The 23,565-nt window shown below is 45.2% G+C and overlaps 1 protein-coding gene and 1 long non-coding RNA gene across 2 annotated transcripts in view; one reads left to right on the top strand and one right to left on the bottom strand.

Moving 5' to 3' along the window:
* Nucleotides 1-23,565, top strand: part of map2 (microtubule-associated protein 2) — a 444,966-nt gene that overhangs the window by 321,768 nt on the left and 99,633 nt on the right. The window lies entirely within an intron of this gene.
* LOC147120138 (uncharacterized) lies at nucleotides 15,100-18,747 on the bottom strand. The gene is made up of 2 exons (XR_015078128.1): nucleotides 18,631-18,747; nucleotides 15,100-15,479 (listed from the first exon to the last, which is right to left on the bottom strand). It is a non-coding gene; the product is annotated as an uncharacterized LOC147120138 (long non-coding RNA).

Here is a 23,565-nt window from a genome sequence, read left to right as displayed (position 1 = left end):
TGTTGAGAGATACGGAGATTCTTATCTCTGTATTTAACAACAAACACTGTTGCTTAGCAACAGCTTCTAAACACTCAGGTGTGGCCCTGAAGCTCTGTAGCTAAAGCTGTTGCTATAGCGACAGACCTTGCACAGCTACACAGTCGATTGTCTGTCACAGACACAGATTTGGAGCACAGAAGCCCCACCCACTCTATGTTCCTGTACTAAGATGGCCACGCATGCACTCTGTTACACACTGAATCAAAATGGCGTCGCACTGAAACTTTTTGCCCTCCTTGACAAAGATGGCTGCTGCAAGCCTGGGGCTGTCTGCAGAAGAAATTTCCTCAGCTGCAAACACAGGATCTTCAGATTATTATTCGGGGCTTGCGACCTATCCCAGTTGCTTATGAAGCCTCCCCACCTACTGACCCTGGGAATGGAGCTGAGGCAGCACACCCTCTGCCCTCTGCCAGTGTTTGTCTCTGTCTAGGCCGGGAGCCTGGGTCTAGAGTTGCACTGCTGGCAGTTGGAGAAGCCTAGGCCCCGGGCCTGGAAAAACGGTGAAAGGTAGGAGAATTATAGACGTTAGAGAAAAGATTTACAAATTAATTAACTTTTTTAAAAAACAATTTGTGTTTTAAAAGCAACTTTTTTTTTGCTGGAAATGTATATTTGAAAAGAAAGACGCAGAAAGCAGGAAAAAGAATGGAAGCAAGATGGCGGTGACTCACCTCGGTTCAGAACGATAAGGCCCGCCCACACACGCACCGATTGGTCGACCGTCAGGTGACCAAAGCGTAGGATTGGTCAATCGTCCCGTCACTCGACCGTAGGAGGGCCCGGCCGCACGCGGCAGCAAGCCGGCGTACGATTGGTCGACCTCGAGGTCACTCTCGCTAATGAGCGGATAATGAGATGCTAATGAGCGGAATGTTGAAAGTTTTTCGGATACCGCGGGCGCAATTTTTGTCCGGCCGAAACGTAAATACGCTTAAGACCGTTTTGGAAAGGTAAGCTTTCTTTCGACGTAACGCACGCGTAGGTACACCCTATAACTTTCGAGCGCATAGCCGCCCAGACGCACATGCGAGGATAGACAGACAGAAGGACAGAAGGAGAGAAGCATCGCTTTATATATATATATAGACTAGCTGAAGTGCCCGGCGGTGCCGAGGCTTTTTCGAGGGCATGTTGTTGTTGGAAGAGAGAGAGAGCGACTGGGGGGGAAGAGAGAGAGCGACTGGGGGGGAAGAGAGAGAGCGACTGGGGGGGAAGAGAGAGAGCGACTGGGGGGGAAGAGAGAGAGCGACTGGGGGGGAAGAGAGAGAGAGCGACTGGGGGGGAAGAGAGAGAGAGCGACTGGGGGGGAAGAGAGAGAGCGACTGGGGGGGGAAGAGAGAGAGCGACTGGGGGGGAAGAGAGAGAGCGACTGGGGGGGAAGAGAGAGAGCGACTGGGGGGGAAGAGAGAGAGCGACTGGGGGGGAAGAGAGAGAGCGACTGGGGGGGAAGAGAGAGAGCGACTGGGGGGGAAGAGAGAGAGCGACTGGGGGGGAAGAGAGAGAGCGACTGGGGGGGAAGAGAGAGAGCGACTGGGGGGGAAGAGAGAGAGCGACTGGGGGGGAAGAGAGAGAGCGACTGGGGGGGAAGAGAGAGAGCGACTGGGGGGGAAGAGAGAGAGCGACTGGGGGGGAAGAGAGAGAGCGACTGGGGTAAGAGAGCGCGCGACGGGGGGTAAGAGCGCGCGACGGGGGGGAGGGAGGGCGGGGAGGGAGGGTGGGGGGGGATGGAGGGCGGGGGAAGGGAGGGCGGGGAAGGGGGGGGAAGGGAGGGGGAGGGAAGGGAGGGGGGGAAGGAGGGGGCGGGGGGGAAGGAGGGGGCGGGGGGGAAGGGAGGGGGGAAGGAGGGGCGGGGGGAAGGGAGGGGGAGGAGGGGGGAGGGAGGGCAGGTAGGGGGAGGAGGGGGGGAGGGAGAGAAGGGGGGAGCGGGGGAGAGAAGGGGGGGAGAGGGGGAGAGAGACAGAGGGAAGGAGAGAGAGAGGGCGAGTGGCCCGCGGCCGCAAATGGAACCAAGCCCCGAGAACAGGCGTGAGCCGGCTTGAGGCTGAGATACGGCCACGGCCATGCCCGGTTGCTGGGGTAACCCTGCCGCGCCGCCCCGCCCCGCACTCCCGAGAGCCCCGCTCTCCAAGCCCTAGCCGCCCCGCACTCCCAAGCCGAGAACAGGCGTGAGCCGTCTTGAGGCTGAGACACGGCCACGCCCGGTTGCCGGGGTAACCCTGCCGCGCCGCCCCGCCCGGTACTCCCGAGTGCCCCGCTCTCCGAGCCCCAGCCGCCCAGCCCCGCCCCGCACTCCCGAGAGCCCCGCTCTCCGAGCCCCGCACTCCCGAGAGCCCCGCTCTCTGAGCCCCGCCCCCCCCCGGCCGAGCCGGCTTGAAGTCCACCGATTGCGGCTGAGAGAGACGGCCGGCGGGCCCAGTTGCCGGGGTAACCCGCGCAGTCTGTGAAACTAAGAGAAAATTTTTTTTTTTTTTTTTTTAAAGCTGCCACGGAGAAGGAACGCGCAGTCTGTGAAAGCAACAGAATTTTTTTTAAATTTTTTTTTAATAAACGGGTGTTACGAAGATGGGAGGCCATCTTGAAAGTTTTTTAATGTTTTTAAAAAGCTGCCACGGAGAAGGAACGCGCATTCGTGCTGAAAACACCAAAAGTTATTTTTTTTTAAACGGCTGTTAAGAAGATGGGACACCATCTTCATTGTGTTTTAACATTTTAGACATTGGCCCAGAAATTCCAGAACGGGGCTTGCAGCGCGTGCAAGCCCCGTATTTGCACTTACCCCGCGCTCGTGCCGATCAGCTTCTGGGACGCCTGAACTTGCAGAAATAGAAAGCACATTCCCGGGCAGCGTATGACGTCACGCCGCCCAGGAGTGCAGCCAGCGCGAAGCCAGGAGCGTGCAGTGTAAGTGAGACACGCCCCTTGAGGTCTCAGTTTCACTGGACACGCCCCCAATGTTTCTGTCAAGCTGGTAAGGATTTTTACATGTAAAGCAGCAGTTTAAATAGGTTTTTGGAAGTTTTTTGAAGATTTTGGTAACTTTTATAAACTTTTTTAAATGTTTACATTATTTTGAGTAATCTGAAGTAGTTTTAAAGAGAATTAAAGCAATTTAAAGACTTTTAAAAGCCCTAAAAGAATTTTTTTAATTCCATTTATTTATTTAGCAATGTCGTCGTCATACGTGTCTTCACACTGTTCCCTTTGGGGAACTGTATGAAGTGGTGGAAGGATTTATGGCCGTGATTAACGCTCATTCCGTGACCGTAACCATCTTTGAACCAGCCATTAGGGCGGTTAGTCCTATGGCGGGAGGGTTTTACGGGCTCCCACAAGCTATACAAGGAGGGGGGGCCACCCACACCCACGGACGCAAATATCCCACTGGATGTCAACCCAGAATTTAGAGCCGGAGCTCCGACTCCACTTGCCGGGACTGTCTGGAGCGGGGTTCGAAACCCTACCCTGATCTGGCCCAGCGGCGGGGATCCTACCGCTATGACAAAGGCCCAATCCGATTAGCAATGTGAAATGGCAGCATAGGGCTCCAGTCACGGGGAGGGAAAAGGCGCAGGAAACGTATGGGTGTCACCTTTTGTGCGGAGTGGGCCTTTTGCGTAGCAGTAAGCATCCCCGCCGCTGGGCCAGAAGGAGTAGGGTTTTGAACCCCACTCCAGACAGTCCCGGCAAGTGGAGTCGGAGCTCCAACTTTAAATTGTGGGTGGACATCCAGCGGGATACTTGCGTCCGTGGGTGTTGGTGGCCCCCCCCCCGCCCAGATGGGTTGTGGGAGCCCGTAAAACCCTCCCGCCATAGGACTAACCACCCTAATGGCTGGTTCAAAGATGGTTACGGTCACGGAATGAGCGTTAATCACGGCCATAAATCCTTCCACCACTTCATACAGTTCCCCAAAGGGAACAGTGTGAGGATACGTACGATGATGACCTCTTGCGCAATGCACCTCCTTGGGCCCTCAGTCGCAGATGCGAGGGGGCAAGTCGTGCAATTGTTAAATTTTTTATTTTATTGACATGTAAAATGTTGGCCCAGTAATTCCCTTCCAAATGCGCTAGTACGGTCGGGGTACTTACGCATCTGGCCGGATGAAATGCCGGTTTTCAGCATTCACAGTGCATGTGGGGAAAACCGGCATTTCCTGTCCTCTGAACGAAGGGGTTCAGAGGCAGAACGCGTGCAACTGCACAGGCAGCGCGTGCGCAGTATAATTCGCCGCTTTCATTAATGCTTTCAGTGAGGTCCAGTCATTACAACTTACACATGAAAAAAGCATGGGTACAGTTGCTCCACAGGCTGCGGAGGAAGATATTTCTTATCGTGGAGCTTCTGAGAGTATGTATGTCTGTATATATTCCTTTGCGTGTTATGTATATATTCCTTTACTTATGTGTATGAATGTATTATTTAATTATGACTTTCAGAGAAAGTAACTTATTGGAAAATCATAATTAAAAACATACATTCAAACACATTAGTAAAGGAATATAAAACATACATATACGTAAAGGAATATATGTGGACATACATACATAACTCATTCTCACATTCCATTCACACAGCCACAATTGCTCCTTCTACCTACCATTCTGAAAACCCTTTTTAAAAAAAAAAAAAAAAATTTAAACTTTAAAACTTACTTAAAATTTCTTAAAATAACTTCCCTCCCTTTCCCAAACAAAAATATTGCATTTCAAAAGCTCCACGATAAAATATATCTTCCTCCGCAGCCAATGAACAACTTTACACTTGATTTTTTCACGTGTAACTTCTAAGGACTTACCCTCACGGATTTCAGGAATGAAATCCACGAAGTTCACTGCGCAAGCGCTGCCTGTGCAGTCGCACGCGCTCGAGGTCTGGAAATGCCGGCGTTCCCCGCATGCGCTGTTCATGCTGAACGCCGGCATTTCCAACGGCCAGAAGCGTGAGTAAGCCGACCGTACTCACGCTTCTGGCCTGGAATTTCTGGCCCATTGTGTTTTGACGTTTTACACATTAAAAAAAAATCGCTCCTAACAAATAAACACACAGAAGGTGAGAATAAAGATGGTGGCCACTCACCTCAGTTCAGAACGATAAGGCCCGCCCACACACGCACCGATTGGTCGACCATCAGGTGACCAAAGCGTAGGATTGGTCAATCGTCACGTCACTCGACCGTAGGAGGGCCCGGCCGCACGCGGCAGCAACCCGGCATACGATTGGTCGACATCGCGGTCACTCTGTCGCTAATGAGCGGATAACGAGATGCTAATGAGCAGAATGTTGAAGGTTTTTCGGATACCACGGGCGCGATTTTAGCCCGGCCGAAACGTAAATACGCTTAAGACCGTTTTGGAAAGGTAAGCTTTCTTTTGACGCAACGCACGCATAGGTACGCCGTGTAACTTTCGAGTGCATAGCCGCCCAGACGCACACGTGACACAGACAGACAGACGGACAGATAGACAGAACGATCCTTTTATATATATAGATAAAAAGAAAAAGGGTGGCTAAAGTAAATGTTGGTCCCTTAGCGGATGAGACCGGGAAATTAATGGTGGGAAATATGGAGATGGCAAAAACACTGAATGAATATTTTATATCAGTCTTTACAGTAGAAGACACTAAGAATATCCCAACACTGGACAAACAGGGGGCTAAAGGGGGGAGGAGCTAAACACGATCAAAATCACTAAGGAAGTGGTACTCGGTAAAATAATGGGACTCAAGGCGGATAAGTCACCTGGACCTGATGGCTTACATCCTAGGGTCTTGAGGGAAGTGGCGGTAGGGATTGTGGATGCATTGGTAATAATTTTCCAAAACTCCCTGGACTCGGCAAAGGTCCCGGCAGACTGGAAAACTGCTAATGTAACACCCTTATTTAAAAAGGGCAGTAGACAGAAGGCTGGAAACTATAGACCGGTTAGCCTAACATCTGTGGTAGGTAAAATTTTGGAGTCCATTATTAAGGAGACAGTAACAGGACATTTGGATAATCATAATTTAATAGGACAAAGTCAGCATGGTTTTATGAAGGGGAAGTCATGTTTGACAAATTTGCTGGAGTTCTTTGAGGAAGTAACATATAGGGTGGATAAAGAGGAACCAGTGGACGTAGTGTATTTAGACTTCCAAAAGGCATTTGACAAGGTGCCACACAAGATTATTGCTTAAGATAAAAAATCACGGGATTGGGGGTAATATTCTGGCATGGATAGAGGATTGGCTATCTAACAGAAGGCAGAGAGTTGGGATAAATGGTTCATTCTCAGACTGGCAATCAGTAACTAGTGGTGTTCTGCAGGGGTCAGTGCTGGGTCCCCAACTCTTTACAATCTATATTAACGATTTGGAGGAGGGGACCGAGTGTAACATATCAAAGTTTGCCGATGATACTAAGATGGGAGGGAAAGTAGTGAGTGAGGAGGACATAAAAAACCTGCAAGGGGTCATAGACAGGCTAAGTAAGTGGGCAGAGATTTGGCAGATGGAATACAATACTGGAAAGTGTGAGGTTATGCACTTTGGCAGGAAAAATCGTAGAGCAAGTTATTATCTTAATGGCAAGAAACTGGAAAGTACTGAAGTACAAAGGGATCTGGGGGTCCTGGTGCACGAAACTCAAAAGGTTAGTATGCAGGTGCAGCAAGTGATTAAGAAGGCCAATGGAATGTTGGCTTTCATTGCTAGGGGGATAGAATATAAAAATAGGGAGGTATTTCTTCAGTTGTACAAGGTATTGGTGAGACCGCACCTGGAATACTACGTACAGTTTTGGTGTCCATACTTAAGAAAGGACATACTTGCTCTCGAGTCAGTACAAAGAAGGTTCACTCGGTTAATCCCGGGGATGAGGGGATGGACATATGAGGAGAGGTTGAGTAGATTGGGACTCTACTCATTGGAGTTCAGAAGAATGAGAGGTGATCTTATTGAAACATATAAGATTGTGAAGGGGTTGGATCGGGTGGATGCGGGGAAGATGTTCCCGATGATGGGTGAAACTAGAACTAGGGGGCATAGTCTTAGAATAAGGGGCTGCTCTTTCAAAACTGAGATGAGGAGGAACTACTTCACTCAGAGGGTGGTAGGTCCATGGAATATGCTGCCCCAAAAAGCTGTAGAAGCTACATCATTACATAAATTTAAAACAGAAATAGACAGTTTTCTAGAAGTAAAGGGAATTAAGGGTTACGGGGAGCGGGCAGGAATTTGGACATGAGTCTAGGTTCGGATCGGTCATGGCCCTGTGGGTAGCGGAGCGGGCCCAGGGGCCGTGTAGCCTGATCCTGCTCCTATTTCGTGTGTCTAATTCTGTTAGATTCAGGAGATGGTTCTGTGATAGTGGATTGGCGGTTAGGATCAGATCAGCCATGAACTTATTGAATGGCGGAGCAGGCTCGAGGGGCCGATTGGCCTACTCCTGCTCCTATTTCTTATGTTAACACCTCTAACACTCTTAAACCAAGACTCTTATAGATGTTATGGAATTATGGATAGCAGAAGCTGGTTATGAACATCAGCTCAACCCCAATATTGGGCTTCAGCTAGGAATTACTCCATTTTTACTGAGTAATAATACAAAAATATATACGGGATCTTTATAGTTGTCATTATTCCCAACTGTGTATGGGGGACAAGGGGAGGACCAGCTTCACGTCAGTAACAAGTTTTAGTAATAAAAGATCTTTTGGAGTTGAGCAGTTTTTCTGCTGCTGGGGGAAAATGATGATTTAACGAAGCATGGAACTTTGCTTTGATACTGTTCTTGTACAGCTGCTGTTCTTCTAGTAGCTGGTCAGTTTTTGTGGCTAACTGGTAGCTGAGAACATGGATTATGACCTCCATAGACTGGTGTTAAACATGCTGGCGACATCATTGCCACTGGTTTATGAAGAAGTAGTCTGCAGTTTATTCCAAAAGAATTACATGTTCAATTTAAATGACTAAGGATTATTAGAGCTGCATAGACTGTTAATATCCTGTTCCAATCAGTGTCACCTCACTGGTGATTTGCAATTTAGGATGCATTACTATGTAGTTCTCGGACTATAATGGATGAGTTCAAGCACAGCGAGCTCTCCGACTCAAATCTCTGTTTTTCTGGTTGTCACATAAGCACTCTTTCCACATTAATGTATATTCTGCCATAGTGATCTTTCAAGTAGCATTTTATGAGGAGTAGATAAAGCCCATTTGTTAATTTTGCCAAAATAATTGAGCTAGATTACCTTCACTGTTTGAGTAACTCTGTAAATGCATTATAGGATAATTATACCTAAATCCAACTACTTATGATTGTGTTATTTCTCTACCCTGCCACCCCCACCAGCCCCCCACACTCACCATTGAAATTACCATATTTTCCGTATACAGTACTTTATCACAAGCAGGGGCATGGTCATAAATTTGAATTTCAACCTTGTTATACATGATTGGCCACTGCTATACTTTCCCAGCATGTATTCTCTTTTTTGGTTGTTTTGTTCTCATACTAAAAATATAAGATGTTGAGGGCTCCAACTGCTTCTTTCATTCTCTTCCCTTAAACCTCTCCCCATCCGGAATGGCATTAGCAGCTTATAAGAACCAAAAATAAACAGAGATGCTAGGTTTATAGTTAGTTTGAACATCGCTCATAATCCAGGGTCTGTCAGGAATGTGTATCCACTGGCTCTTGGACAGCAACTAGTTTGCTTGCTGAAGGCTGCTACCAAGAAATACACAGCTCTCAAGTCACTGCTCAATGCTTCCAGCAAATATGTTTATATTTTTCCCTTGATGGAGGCTTCAGGAGTTGCACAATAAATGATGATGTTGCTGTAACTTGCTCCAAGGTGCCGAATGCTTTCAATTTTAGATTGGAGAACTATGACCCATCAAAATTGGGAAGTTATACAAGATCTGCATCAGAATTGTGTGGTATGTCAGCCACAGGAACATAGGGCTGCTTCAATATTTCCTGCTTCCAGGCTGACTGCTTTGCAAGAGGCTTGACTGATAACACAAGAAGCAGGACATTTCAGGAGTTCTTTTGGCCACCAAGCCCCCCTCTCTCTCTCTCTCAAGCCCGCATTCCCACCTTCTCTGCCCCTTGTTACAAATTTGGATCTGCCATAGTTATGTACTCAGTCTCAGTGGTGTTGGTTCCTCCCTTAAGTAAACCGGTTAACTGCTTTTTACAGAAGTTGGCTCCTGCTGCCTATATCTGCTAGCATAGCAGTGGGACTTGGGAGTGTAACGCCCTGTTGCTGTGGACTAGATTTTTGTGTTTTAAGCACATGGACTCCTTAACTTGGTCTGCCTTCAAATAGATTAAACACAAGGCAAGGTGTTGCTTGGTTGGATCGTAAGCTGCCTTATTCTGCGATCGACAAGACATACAGCACACTGAGTATGATGAAGGTCACTTGGTACAATCGGTTCAACTTCTGTTTGCATGCCATTCCAAAAATAAAGAACACATGTACATAACCCCACTTGGAGGGATTCTTGCTTAAAGTAGAAATGTAGATTTGCTCTGCTATCTATCTTGTTGATAGTGCAGATATTATTAACTCTTCTTCATAGCCTTTTTGCTACTTTCCTGACTGACTTCTGGTGTTCATGTTGATGCTTAAAAAGCCTCTCTTCAAAGACCATTAGAGGTCAAAGAAATTTATCAACACAAGGTACTTGTGTCTCCTGAAGGATCAGACATTGCTAACGAATGGGCCATTATTTGGGATCTGTGCAAAACAACTACCCATCCTGCATTTGAATCACCTCTCTTGTCTGTCTGTGGATGGCAAATCCAACATGGAGCTATCTGCGGAAAGTATTCCCTTTCAAGCAAGCTTTTGGCCAAAGTATGCAAGACATTTTGTCTAGGTCCCATTTGTGCAAAAATGGCCACAGATTGCTACTGTGAGGCCCATCTATTCCCCTTTCTCCAGAAAAATATCAAGATGTTTATTGAACCAATTTGCCTCAATTAGATTTCCTGCTAACTTGGTTTGTATGCCTGTGAAAAGAAATCTGCCTGAACTCATTGTTCATTGTTAATGGTAAACGATATCTTCATTTTTGATGTTGGTTAGCAATGTCTAGTGAATATTTAAGTTAATGGACCAGTCTATTGAGTAAGCTAGTTAGAGTAACCATCTGTGTATTCCTATAGTCACATTGATCTGTTTGCCTCCTGCAGCCTCAAGAAACTTGTTGGTAACAGCCCCTGAATAGGATGCTAATTCCTCCTCCCGCTGCCTGTTTGGCAGATCTGTTTTATTGAGTCACGTCTGCTTTATTGGGTCTCATCTGCTTTATTGGGTCACATCTGCTTTATTGGGTCACATCTGCTTTTCTTGGGTCTCGTCTGCTTTATTGAGTCAGTGTTTTCAATTCTGTCATTGGGCTGTCATTGACTCGTCTGCTTCCTGTCCTCATTCCCACCTGAAATAATAGCGTTAAGTTCTTTGTCTGCAGATTCTTGTGTTGTAAAACTTACAGAAGGTTTCACTTAGGTCTAGGTATTACTTTTTTTAATTTGGTGGAGCCTACATGTAGAAAAGGGGAGCAATTTCCACATTTTATACAATCATATTTTTTTGTGTATCCACACTACTCCTGGCAAAAAGTCATTCACGAGCTATCACCATATCTATTTCCCTAGCAGCACATTTGTATTGATCCTGAATCATAGAATTATAGAAATGTACGGCACAGAAGGAGGCCATTCAGCCCATCGTGTCTGTGACGGCCGGAAAAGAGCTATCCCGCCTAATCCCACTTTCCAGCTCTTGGTCCGTAGTCTTGTAGATTGCAGCACTTCAAGTGCATATCCAAGTACTTTTTAAATGTGATGAGGATTTCTGCCTCTACCACCCTTTCAGGCAGTGAGTTCCAGACCCCCACCACCCTCTGGGTAAAAAAAATTCTTCTCAACTCCCCTTTAATGCTTCTACGAATTACTTTAAATCTATGCCTCCTGAGTATTGACCTCTCTGCTAAGGGAAATAGGTCTTTACTATCCACTAGGCCCCTCATAATTTTACATACCTCAATCAAATCTCCCCTCCACCTCCTCTGTTTCAAAGAAAACAATCTCAGCCTATCCAATCTTTCCTCATGGCTAAAATTCTCCAGTCCTGGCAACATCCTCATAAATCTCCTCTGTACCCTCTCCACTGCAGTCACATCCTTCCTGTAATGTGGTGACCAGAACTGTATGCTGTATTCTAGCTGTGGCCTAACTAGTGTTTTATACAGTTCAAGTATAACTTCCCTGCTCTTATATTCTATGCCTTGGCTAATAAAGGAAAGTATCCAGTATGCCTTCTTAACCACCTTATCTACGTGTCCTGCTACCTTCAGGGGTCTGTGGACATGCACTCCAAGGACCTCTACACTTCAGTATCCTACCCTTTATTGTGTATTCCCTTGCCTTGTTAGCCCTCCCCAAGATACCTTGAAAGATACCGCTGAAAGATGCCTTTTTTGGCAGTTATCTACACAACATTCTCTATGGGCTAGATTTTGCAGGGTGTCAGTGGGCGCGATCGGTGGCAGGTCAGGTGGGAAAGTGTTTTTTTTCCCCCAGCGGGTCGGGATCCCGCTGTGAACCCGCCGCCACGCACCTTTACCAAATGTCGGGTCTGTCAGCACTGAGCAGACCTGACACGCAGCGGCAGGGGAGGCAATTAAAATCATTAGTGGCTTGTTTACAGCCACTTACCAATGGTTTTTTCGCAGCTTTTGGATTTGACACGTTGCCCACCGGTTTCCTGCTGTGCCTAGACCTCATCTGTGAACTTGAGGTGGGAGGTCAGTGACCATTGAATCAACTGATGAGTTGACAGCTTTAAATGTCAAGGCAAAGCTCCCAGCTGATTGAGATATGTTCCCTTAACCACTAGCTTCTCTAGACTGCATTACCACTACAGATTCAGGATGCTGCAAGTCTTTACACAAGTCTCCATCCAGTCTGACCTCATTATCTTCCCCACCATTGACAGATCGCTTCTGTCATCTCTACTGCCATCTATTCCATCAGCATGGGTGCCCTTGAAACTCTCTCACCTTGGTCCTCAGAATCCTACCATGATCAGCCCCAGCACCAGGCACACCAGCAGCACCAACAATAACACCACCAACCTTCTCCGCAATCACCTGATGCTGCACAGGACAGAGGGCATAAGCACCCAAGCACAATGCGGCCCAGGAGGCCAGGGATGGCCTCATCATGGCCAGATTTACTTCAGTTGACACTGTACACTCTGGCTGCCACTTGATGTGCCAGGTTAGCACCACCCCACACCAACACCATAAAGCATCCCTACAATGACCAAGCCATTCCTTTCACACGCATCACCTTTGCGGGGGGTACCGTTATGTCTCACCATTCACTGCAACTCACAAAGCCACTTCCAAAGGTGCACACAGATCTGTCCAAGAAGGCAAAGTGTTGAAAATAAAGGTTTCAATGTTTGACACCGCATTAACAGAAACTTTACATGAACATTGCATAAAACACCCAAGTGCCTTGTATGTTGTTAGTTGGTATGATTGCACTAGGATGAGGGTGAGTGTGAGGGGTGACTAGTGAGATAGGGATGTGATAATGTAGATAGAGAGAGATGGGTGGAGGTGCAAGGTAAGTTGGTGTGAGTAAGGATGTGCAGCAGTAGGGTAGGGAAGGCCGAGTGATGGGGATGTGATGAGAGGCACAGCAGGATGAGGTTTAGTGTGGCTTCTCGAGGGCAATTAGGGATGGGCAATGCGACGCCCACATCCCATGAACAAATAAAATTTTACTAATGTTTTGTGATCTACTGAGATCATTGAAATGTTTGCGGCACTGCACCCAGGTCCTCCTGACTATATCCCTGCTTGTGTCCTCCTGTGCAATGTGCAACCAAGCTGTGTTGATCTCCTAGGGAGGTCTCTTCCGCCCATGGGAAGGGAAGAGGACCTCCCTGTGCTCTGTGACTCACTCCATATGGAGGGAGTCATGGGAGAGCCTGGGTGCAGCCCTGCACCTTTGTGTAGTGCTTGCAGCACTTCAGTGCTGTAGAACACTGACAGCACAAATGTCAAAAGAAAGTTGGCCATAGTCCCTTTAAGGAAATGGCTGATAACGTGTCATCAAATGACATCACTTCCTCTAATTGGCTGGGAAACGCTCATGGCAGGCTTAGCAAGCCCAATCAGGGGAAAGTCATTTCAGAGGCCGGGATGGAGCCAGCAGCGGGGTCGGGACCCGTCACTGACCCACCGAGGTTTGTAAAATCCAGCCCTATATTTCAAAAACGAATTCATTGTGTGAAGCGCTTTGAAATGTGACGAGGTGCTATATAAATGCTAGTTTAAAAAAAAATTCATGTGAACTCTGTGAATCCTTCTATACTTCAGGTGTAAATACAATTCTTCACATGTCTGATTGTGAAGGAGCACCATACATTAATTGTGTAAGGGGAAAATGCATCACATTTTAATTATAATTCCATGTGTGACAAATATATTTTTCCATGTAATAATTGGTGACGAATGTAAAACATCGTATTAACATCAAAGTCTTGCTTGAATCTAAACCACTGGAATTATGTAGTTCAACCCAAGTTTCCTCTTCTTCCTCTGTGGCCTCTAATCTTGAAGAAGTCTCCTACTTTCTCCTCTGCATGGGGCTAATGCTTTTGCGATGGTGGTTCCCCTGTATGCTGAGATTGCCATCGAAGGTAATCTGAAATTTTTCATTTTTTTCTACCAAGTTTTGTCAGTCTCTTCGCTTTGGAGTGTTTATTAATTAGGCAACTTCTGACCATTCAGCATGATGTTCACTGGAACTGGGAATGCAAATCCTAGATTTACTGCAGTATTGAAAGTGGAGCTTGTTCCATTAGGCTTTATTGGTAAGTGTGCAGGATACTAATGGATTTACCACAATACAAATGTCCTTCAGGAAATAAACTTTAGCCCTGAAATGTTGAGCTCAAAACCAATTACTATCTGTCACTTAGATGAGCTCATCAGTTTCTTTCCTGCTTCGCCCATCCCTATCCCTGTAACCTCCTCCAGCCCTACAACCCTTTGAGATCTCTGCACTCCTCCAATTCTGGCTTCTTGAGCATCCCCGATTTTCATCGTTCCACCATCGGCGGCCTTGCCTTCAGCTGTCCAGGCCCTAAGCTCTGGAATTCCCTCCTTAAACCTCTCTACCTCTCTTTCCCCCCCCCTCCTTTGACGCTCTTAAAACCTACCTCTTTAACCAAGCCTTTGGTCGCCTGTCCTAACATCACCTTATGTGGCTTGGTGCCAAATTTTGTCTAATAACGCTCCTGTGAACTGTCTTGGGACAGTTTAATACATTAAGGTGCTGTATAAATGCAAGTTGTTGCCAGTATTTGAAGCAATGCTGGAGAAATCCATGCTGCAGATAATTCCACCCTCCCTTGAAGGGGATGTAGGCCGAACAAATCAAGAAAATTGAGAGGAGAAAAAAGATCTAATCTGATCATCACGATGGACAAATTTTCTTTTTTTAAATTACCTGACCAGGGCATCCTTCATTCTGTAGCTGGATCTTCATCGGTGCAGAAAGGACAGCCAAACCATACACAAGATATGGAAATGTTCTGATCTGTAATGCACTGTCTGAAAAGGTGGTGGAAGAAGATTTGAGTGGTAGCTTTCAGTATGGAATTGGATATATACTTGAAAAGGAAAAATTTGCAGGACAATGGGGAAAGAGCGGGGGGCGGGGGAACGGGGCGGGGGAACAGCTCTTTCAAAGAGCCGGAACAGACACGATGGACCCAATGGCGGCCTCCTGTACTGCATGATTCTATGAACAATCGATGCAAATTTGCTAACTGGGACTAAGTAAACAATTTGATATATCCTAGCCAATGTTCTCTCTAAGCTGCGTGCATGCGCGACAACGCAATAATCTGGAACATACCATGCAGGCCACTCACAGGCTTTTCCATCTGAAATACCACGCATGCGTAGAAAATTTAAAAGGACCACGCATTGAAATAAACAGGCCGCGCACGACAAAGACAATTTAGAGGGAACATTGGTCCGAGCACACTTGGTGCTGCAGTATTTTTTTTATTCAGTTCTGCCTCAGTGTTTCCATGACAACAACATACTGCATATATTGCAAATTCTTGGCACAGCTACAGTAGGGCGAAGAGGAAGAAAGCGTACTTGGACAGACTCATTAATATTCAGGTTATTGTGTGAACAAAGCAACCCAGACTCTGCCTTTGGTGAGATCAGCCATTACAGTGGCATCCTTGTGAGTTTCATTAGCTGCTGCATCTGCCTGTGCAGCTGTTGACTTCTCTTCATTCACTGCATTTTAGCTGTATTGTGCGACGTAAGTAAAAGATGTTTTTCTGCTTTGTACGAGAACTCCATGCTCATATTGGTGCTACATTGTGTCATCATTGCTGCAAAGATATTTTAAGAAAACATACATATAAAAAAAAACATGCTGCTGTTTTTTTTTTAAAAGACCGCTCATGACATGCAAGGAAATAATCCTTCTGATTTAACCTCTGTAGCACAAGGTCACTTAGTCTGACATATATTGTCTATATACTAAAAAAATCTGAACATTATTTCCTTTTTTTTTAAGCTTTAATCACTTCAAATTTGTACTGTCTACTTTTCCTGAAAAACAAAATCATTCTTCAGCCAATAACCTTTTTTTTAAAATAAAGCTATATTCTTGATGACAATGTTTTTCTCGGTGGAGAAAATACACCACAAGTTAAATGATGGATTAGTAAAGATAATGAAAATAAATCAGACATTTCAGCACAGAAGCAGGCCATGTGACCCATCATGGCTGTTATGGTACCAGCTGCAGATGAGAACTATCTACTCTAATCCCATCTCCTTACTCTTTCCTTGTACCCCTTTATATTTTTCTTCTGCAAACGTTTATCAAATTCCTTCTCAAATAATAGAATAGAGCTCTAAATATAGCTGGCCGAAAAATGAAAATTAAGTGCCTTGTGCATCAAATACTTGTTACACTGTTCATAACATTTTCAGAGATGGTTTTGTTACATATACTGTTAATACATAAAGAGAAATGTTTGCAATTTTGTGTAGAATGAGATAAATTTAAGAAGCATACAACTTAATTGACACTGTTTTCTAATAAACTGAAATTGCTCTTGTTTATATATTTATTTTGGTACAGAAATACAGCTATAGTACATTTTGTAGCATAGTACAAAATTCACTTGCATTCTAAGAAGAAAACTATAATTAAAATGGAGACAAATCTGTTAGATTATTTCTAGATGACAATTTTGCTTGGTGTCATAAATTTTGCTAATGGCATATTCAGGAATTCTTTTCCCTCAGAAATTTCCCAACAATAAGGTCTTACAATATTGTGATTTTCAAGGTTATCTTTCTGTATAGCTTTTCAAACTTGACATAAAAATCAATCTTTATTTAGCATCCTGGTAGCTCACAGGCACGTAACATTTAAATATGAAGCTTAATTTTTGTCCATGTAATGACGCTGTTATAGAAGGGATCTAAGATGGTCAGAATTCTAGAAATTTCCCACAGGTTGTAGTCCACTGCACAAAGCAAAAATGTTTATCTCAAACAGCTGCTGTTCAGTGCCAGACAAAATTGACATTCATGAATCAAATGAATTGAGAACCAATTTTTCCTTACTTCAGAGGAGTTTAATTGTTACATTTACAGTAATTTGTATGGAAAGCGAGCCAAAGATGACTTTGTAGTAGCTTGCCTTAGATCCTAGAATAATTGTGCATGCAAACCATAGTTGCCAAAGAAATTCTCATGGGTTTTCCAGAGTGCACAGTTCATTAATATTAGTATTTCTACAGCTATTTGTTGCGTATATTTTTCTTGTCCCAAATTGAGTTAAAAAAAAATTAACCAGCTTTCTTAAGTATTAACCTAGCTTTAAATAATATAGAAGGAAATGCAGTGATGCATACTAATATAATTATTGCACATTCTTCAGTGAAGACAAAGGATAACATGACATTTGGTTTACACATCAATTGTTCCAGATGCTAACTTGTGTGACTGTCCTTGTTTAAAGCATTACAAAGTAAGAAGCCTTTCTAGTAATGTAATCGCAAAATACAACATGTAAAAGCTGGTTAAAATTAAGTTGTTTAGAACAATTATCTGCTTGCACCTATAACAGTTCACTATTGGTGAATTCAGTATGTTAAAGTTCTAGTCAGACCAACAATTGTGCTTAAAGTTTCACTTTCATGTAAAGGTGACCCAATCCACTCGTGTATTTCAAATGTTCTAAAAATGCAGCATTAACTTACGAATGAATGTCATTTTGCTGATCACTGCCTTCCATTAGCGGCACCATGTTATAGCTTTCCACAAGGGTTTGTAAAGTCATGGACATGGCCTTCCATTGAACCCATTAGATGTAGGTGTAAAAAGGTTTACTGCCATTAACCCTGCACTTTCGCCACCTTGTCATTGGGGAAAGAATTGCTTCAAATAACTACTAATCTATGCCTTTAGCACAGGTTTGTGAATAATGTTTACTGAAATGAAGTACAACAAACTCTAATGCAAAAGGCACACCTTTTTGTGCATCTTTTTTTTTCTAAACTAGCAGATCTCCTGTGCTGTTGATCACGGCGAGTTGGAGGGAGCTGGGGTGCACTTCTCCACTGAGAGAATTTGTAAATTAAGTTTGTATTTGATCAGAAGCTGAAGCACCACAGCCACCTAAATCATTAATATCTCCATGTGAGAAGCCATTTACGATTTCAAAAGCAGACACTGTTCCATCAGTTTAGGGTGTTGGTTTGGCCTCACTGGGATTTAGGAGCATTGCAGTAGGGGTTCTGAAGTTTAGCAGCATGGGGCCTCCTTTGGTTTGCCATCACTATGGAGAGGTGAACTTGGGGTTTGGCAAAATTGGCAGGGGGGCTGGTGGTGGTGGAATGTAGGATTTAGCTCATTGATGAATTTCCAAGGTCTGTCAGCATTGGGGAAAGGGTCCAGGTCTGGCATCAATGGTTTATAAGAGATCTGCAGTCATGGAATCGTGCTTTTAAATTGGTTTCTGAAATATAACTAAATTCTGTTTTCCTTTGTTAAATAGCTGAATAAATAAATAAATGTAAAGATTCCACTCTATGGGCTGGATTTTAAGGAGGGGGGCGGGTTTCCCCACAGGCCCTGCCGACTTTAACAACAGGGCCTGATTTGCATGCGAGGCCTCGGTTTCCCGCCCGCGGCGCTAGGCCGCACAAAGGAGAGAGAGCGGGAGGGATTGGGGGTCAGGCCGTGCCATTAAAATGGTGGTGAGGGGTGGGGGTCATCCAGAGATCGGGGATCGGGCCGTTAAAAGGGTGGAGAAGAGGGGAACGGGGCCGGATGATCAGGGTGGTGAAAGGAAAATCGTGGCCGGCCACCGGAGGATCTTGCCGGCCTCCGCATCATCGGTTTGGGGGTGGGGGGGGGGGTGGTGGGTGGTGATCGTAGACCTCATGAGGGAGGTCTGTGATCATGGGGGTGAGTCAAATAGGGACCCTGGATCCAGGAGGTAGGTATAAAGGATCTTACCTCCTGGATGCCGCAGTCTTTGCCTTGCTGCAGCTGCCGAGTTTGTAAAACCCAGCCAAAACAAAATGGACATCCCACCTCCTGGGAGCGGGTTAGTTACCCACCCCCATCCCGCCTCCGCTAAAACCGGAAGTGGGCGGGTTCAAGTCGGGAATGCAATTTTTAACAATTTAACTACCCCCCACGCTCCAAACCACATTTTTTTTAGGTTAAAATTCCCACCTATATGTCTGCCTCTGCCTCCTTCGACCAGAAAACAATATATGGATGTTTTAGTAAAATTTGAATCTCTCACTAACTCGCGCTCTCTTTCATTCAAGCATTCTCTTTCTGAAATAAAATCATTACATTTCCTGAAAAATGTCCCCTAGTTTATCCTTCAAATAATTTGGCAAAACAATCTCAAACACACACATAGACCCAGATTTTCAGTGTACCGCGAGACGGGCTTTCAGGCGTGCGGGGGGTAAAAATCCCGAATTCGGGGGTCCCGACACCATCCCGCCCAAAACCCACCTCCACGTAAGTTTCAAGGGAGGCGGGTACCCGCCCCGCACTGGGACCCGCCGACCTGAGGCAGGAAGGGATTAGTGCCAATTAACTGCCTGTTAACAGGTAGTTTTTAGCCTAATCCCTATTTTGAGGGGTGTCGTATGGGATTCCTGACAGCTCTAAACCACGCCAGGTTAGAGCAGACGGGCCGTCGGGTTGAAGGAGTTGGAGGGGTCGCGATTGTCGGTGTTCAGGTGAGTGATGGGTGCATGAGTGCAAAGGTAAGTGTGTTTGGTGTGTCTAAAGTGTGTAAAGAAGTTTTACTTACCTTAACAGCTTTTCTTCCTCTAGGCTGCGGGAGTCCATCACTCAGCCGGAACTGAAAGCTGAACGGCTGCGATCTGTCAAAAGTGACAGCCTTCAGCTTTCAGTCCCGGTGACAGTTCTAACTGAGTCTGCGTAGAAGGACTCAGGTTAGAAGTCAGACTGTCAGTGTTTGACCGCTTCAAACAGCTGTGAAACACTGATTTCATCTGTCAAAAACTCTTGACAGATGAAATTTCAGTCTGTGACGTCACCTGTTGCCGGGTGGCCCTTAATTGGCCTGCTGAGTCCGCTGGGCGGGCTCAACAAGGTCAATCAAGGGAAAATCGCGTGGATTGGCCGGACATCGATGGAGGCGGGACTAAAACCCGAAAGTTGTAGTCCCGCCTCCTTCCCGACAGCTTAAGGAAAATCCAGCCCATACTAGTAGATGCTGAAGAGAAACAGTGGCCTCGATATTAACACCACTGCCCCCCCCCCCCCACATGACAGGCGGGGGAGGTTAGACCCTAAAAAACATGAAACACGACCCCAACCTGACACATAAGCGCCTGCTGCCATTTTTATGGCAGCGGTTAGCGAGGTGTGCGAGCGTCCCGTCTTGGCGGGACAGTTCATTAACAACTTTAAATCAGGCTCCGACAGTGCAATTGGGAGCCTGATTTAAATTTAACTACGTCACGCATGTTTCCCAAGGCTCGGGAAACCAGACAGCGCTATGGAGATGGGAGTTGCCAGCTCTAGAATGTGGTTGTCTTTTATAGCACTCCTTGTGGGCCAGAAGAAGGAGGAGTGCTCCCCCCTGGCCCCCCAAGGAAGCCTTCGGCCTCCCTTCTGCTGATAGCGGCCTCTCTCCCCACTCCCCCCAAGCCTCAATCTTCAGCTCGCGATCACGCCCTCCCCCTCCACGCCAAACCCCGATCTGCAGCCTGCTCCGCTTTCGATTTGCCGGGGACTGTCCCGAATGGTCCCTGGCTGCGGGCTCCTGCCACTGGTTTTCCAGCCTGGCAGCCGGCCAGCATCGCAATCTTTCCGACTGCTAGACTGCAAACAGGATTAAAAAATTATAATGAGGTCCTGCCATTAAATTGGGAAGGGCCTCCACATCCCCAGCCTTTCCAGGTTTCCCCTGCACCTTCCCCGCCTCCCCGTAAATATCGGGGACATTATTTCAGTAGAGCTGACAAAATCTTAGTGATGCATCCTGGCAAATATGTGTACTACATATGCTCAGACTGTGGGATCTCCCTTAAGTGAACCAATTGATAGTTCTGGCGAAAGTATTAAGTCCAAGGCCAGATGTTTGAGCGAGTAAATACATTAATGAAGATATTGAAATATACAAACAACTTTTTAGTTAACTTAATTGTACTTTTTGTCCTATGGTACAAACTTTACTTTAGCAATTCGTGATTTCAGTTGCTAAGAATTATTTTTCAAAAAAAGTAATTTTATTGGTTTATGTTCTCCCTTTTGTTGGCAGGTTCTCCTGACTTATCATTCAGGATCAATTGTTTTCATAAATCCTTGGTGGTTTGTCATTCATCGTTTTCCAGCCCCTTTACTTTTGATTTGTATGTTTTCTACCTCTTTGGTCCTGAATTGTTCCCGTTTTGGTATCGGACAAAGTTTGAAGGGAAAGTGGTACAGGAAGTAAGTGTTACACTTCCAGGAAGTAATAGGTGCGAGAGGATCGCCTTTGGCTTGGCTTAGAGTAAATTGTATGATGGGCTGTTTTACAAGGACAGGAGTGTTATATTATGCAATGCACAAAGTATTATTCTGCTAGAAAGGTGAAGCTGTATCCCCTTTAAATACACAAAGTCCAATTGTTAACTAAATGGACCCTTCAGAGTTTAATTGTTTGGAAGGGAACTTTGCATCATGGAATGTTCTTGTCCATTTCGGGCTCCAGTTCAGAGGTGCACAATATTATATTATTTTGTATATGTGACAAAAGTGTAAAGACTGCATGTGCAGACACACTGGTTTTAATATATCAAGATACATATACTAATACGAACTTACAGATTTTAATGGAAAAATTAGATGAGTGATGTCTGCACAGGATTTCACAAAACCCTGGTATGCTCTGTGAATTTAGAATTGGAAAAGCCTGGGTTGAGTCTACATGTAGCTGCAAGCTCTAGTCGTTAGTGATGTCAAGGAGCTCTCGCTGTCTGCCATGTTCGGTTTATAGCATGTGATGTAAGCATCCAGCTAGATTCTTTACTTTTTGTAACATTGTGTATATACACATACGAACGTCAATAAATATATTGGCGCTGAATTTGCGGTCGTTATGACTGCGTACTCTGAGTACGCCGTCACACCGCCTTTGAAATTAACCGCAAGTTCGGGATTTCCGCTTCCGCTAAATCCCGAACTTGCGATCTTTCAAGCTCCAAATAGACGGATGATCTGCTGCATCTTCATTAAAATTAAAAAGTTGGGCTAAACTGCACACCAATTACGCTGGAAAATTTTACGGCTGGTGCAAACAGGCCGCAGGAGCCTGTTTGCGCAGCGTATGGGGAGGGGGATGAAAAAATTGTATAATAATTAAAAAGGAACACATAAAAGAACCTACCAGGCCACACTAAATGCTGGGTTTGAGGGATGAGATCGTTTTAATCCTTTTTTAAATCTTGCAGAGTCTTCCAGTAAATGTAATTACTCCAAAGCCAAATACTGTACCTGTCAAATAAATATAATGAGTGTCACACCGTTTAATTTACAAGTTCTTTGATGTCGGGTTGAAATATTTCCTGATTGGTTAGTGAAAGGAGCACCGCCCCACATGATCCCAAGTATGCAAAACGGTACGCTCCTGGGATCCGTGAGCCATTACGCTGCACACAACTCTGCAGCGTTTCAAAGCAAGTTTTCGCTTGGAGCTTCGCAAGAGGTAAGTGTGGATTTAGTTCGGAGGCCGGCAGCGTATTCCTTAGCTACGCTGCCGACCGCAATTTCATGGCCATTATTAGAGCAAAATCTCCTGGAGATATATAACAGAGCAAGACTTCTTTATCATATATTTTGATTTAGGCCCTCTGAACACTGGCCTGTTTCTCCACCTAAGGCAGTAAACACTGGCGCCACTTTTGGACCGACACTGGTTCTCCCCCAGTTGGACAATAGCAAAATACTGCGGATGCTAGAAATCCGAAGTAACAACAGAAAATGCTGGAAAAACTCAGCAGGCCAGGCAACATCCGTGGAGAGAGAAATAGAGTCAACGTTTCGGGTCAAAATCCTTCTACAGAACTGAGAGAAAAGGCAGGAAATGAAACAAAAGGCAGTTTGGGGGCTGGGAAATGGGGGAGGGGATGAAAGAAGAGACATTTAAGAGATATTCAAGGTGAGATGAGATAGTAATAGGACAGGTAAAGAAACAGACAATTGCTCTAGCTGAAGTGTGAAATGCGCTGGCAGAGTGAGAGACAGCTGCCATGTGGGAGAGAGAGGAAAAGGAAAAGTCACAAACCAAAAGTGTGGATAAAAAATATAAACATATAATAGGGGCCGAGGTTATGATCTGAAATTGTTGAACTTGATATCGAGTCCGGAAGGCTGTAAAGTGCCTAATCAGAAGATGAGGTGCTGTTCCTCGAGTTTATGGTGAGCTTCCGTTGGAGTCCAGTCTGTTATGAATAATAATGGGCGTGGATCTTTGTAGAAAGTTTGAAATGAGATTACAAATTAACCACTATTCCCGGCCATTGTGGAATGCATTTTCAATGTCTGGCTCATTAATATATAAATGCCTCTTTCTCTCGGCAGCAGCGTGTGGCTGTAAGAATTTTAAAACGATGTAAATCCATTTTAACTTAAAACACACCACTTAAGTGTAATTTATTTCCAAATTCTTTCTGTGAATGCCTGGTGCAGAAATCTGAAACATGACATACATCAGAGAAAAAAACTAGGTAGTGGAACCGTAAGGCCATTGTTACGCTGCCCTTTCACGTCAATGCAAAACTGTTTCACTTACACATCAAGACAAAAGTGTCAGTTTGACTTAAGAATCAGGTCGCAGATCCGACTCCTGAGCACACTGACCTCCGACCCAGTGTGAAGCCAGGTTTTAGAAGCACCCATTAGATCTGGGAGATTTTA

Source organism: Somniosus microcephalus, chromosome 4 (assembly GCF_052327205.1).
Source record: "Somniosus microcephalus isolate GS21.2 chromosome 4, FLI_Smic_1.0, whole genome shotgun sequence".
In the NCBI taxonomy this organism is placed as follows: domain Eukaryota; kingdom Metazoa; phylum Chordata; class Chondrichthyes; order Squaliformes; family Somniosidae; genus Somniosus; species Somniosus microcephalus.
The sequence above is the reverse complement of the archived record's forward strand: the minus strand, read 5'-3'. Positions and strand labels throughout refer to the sequence as shown.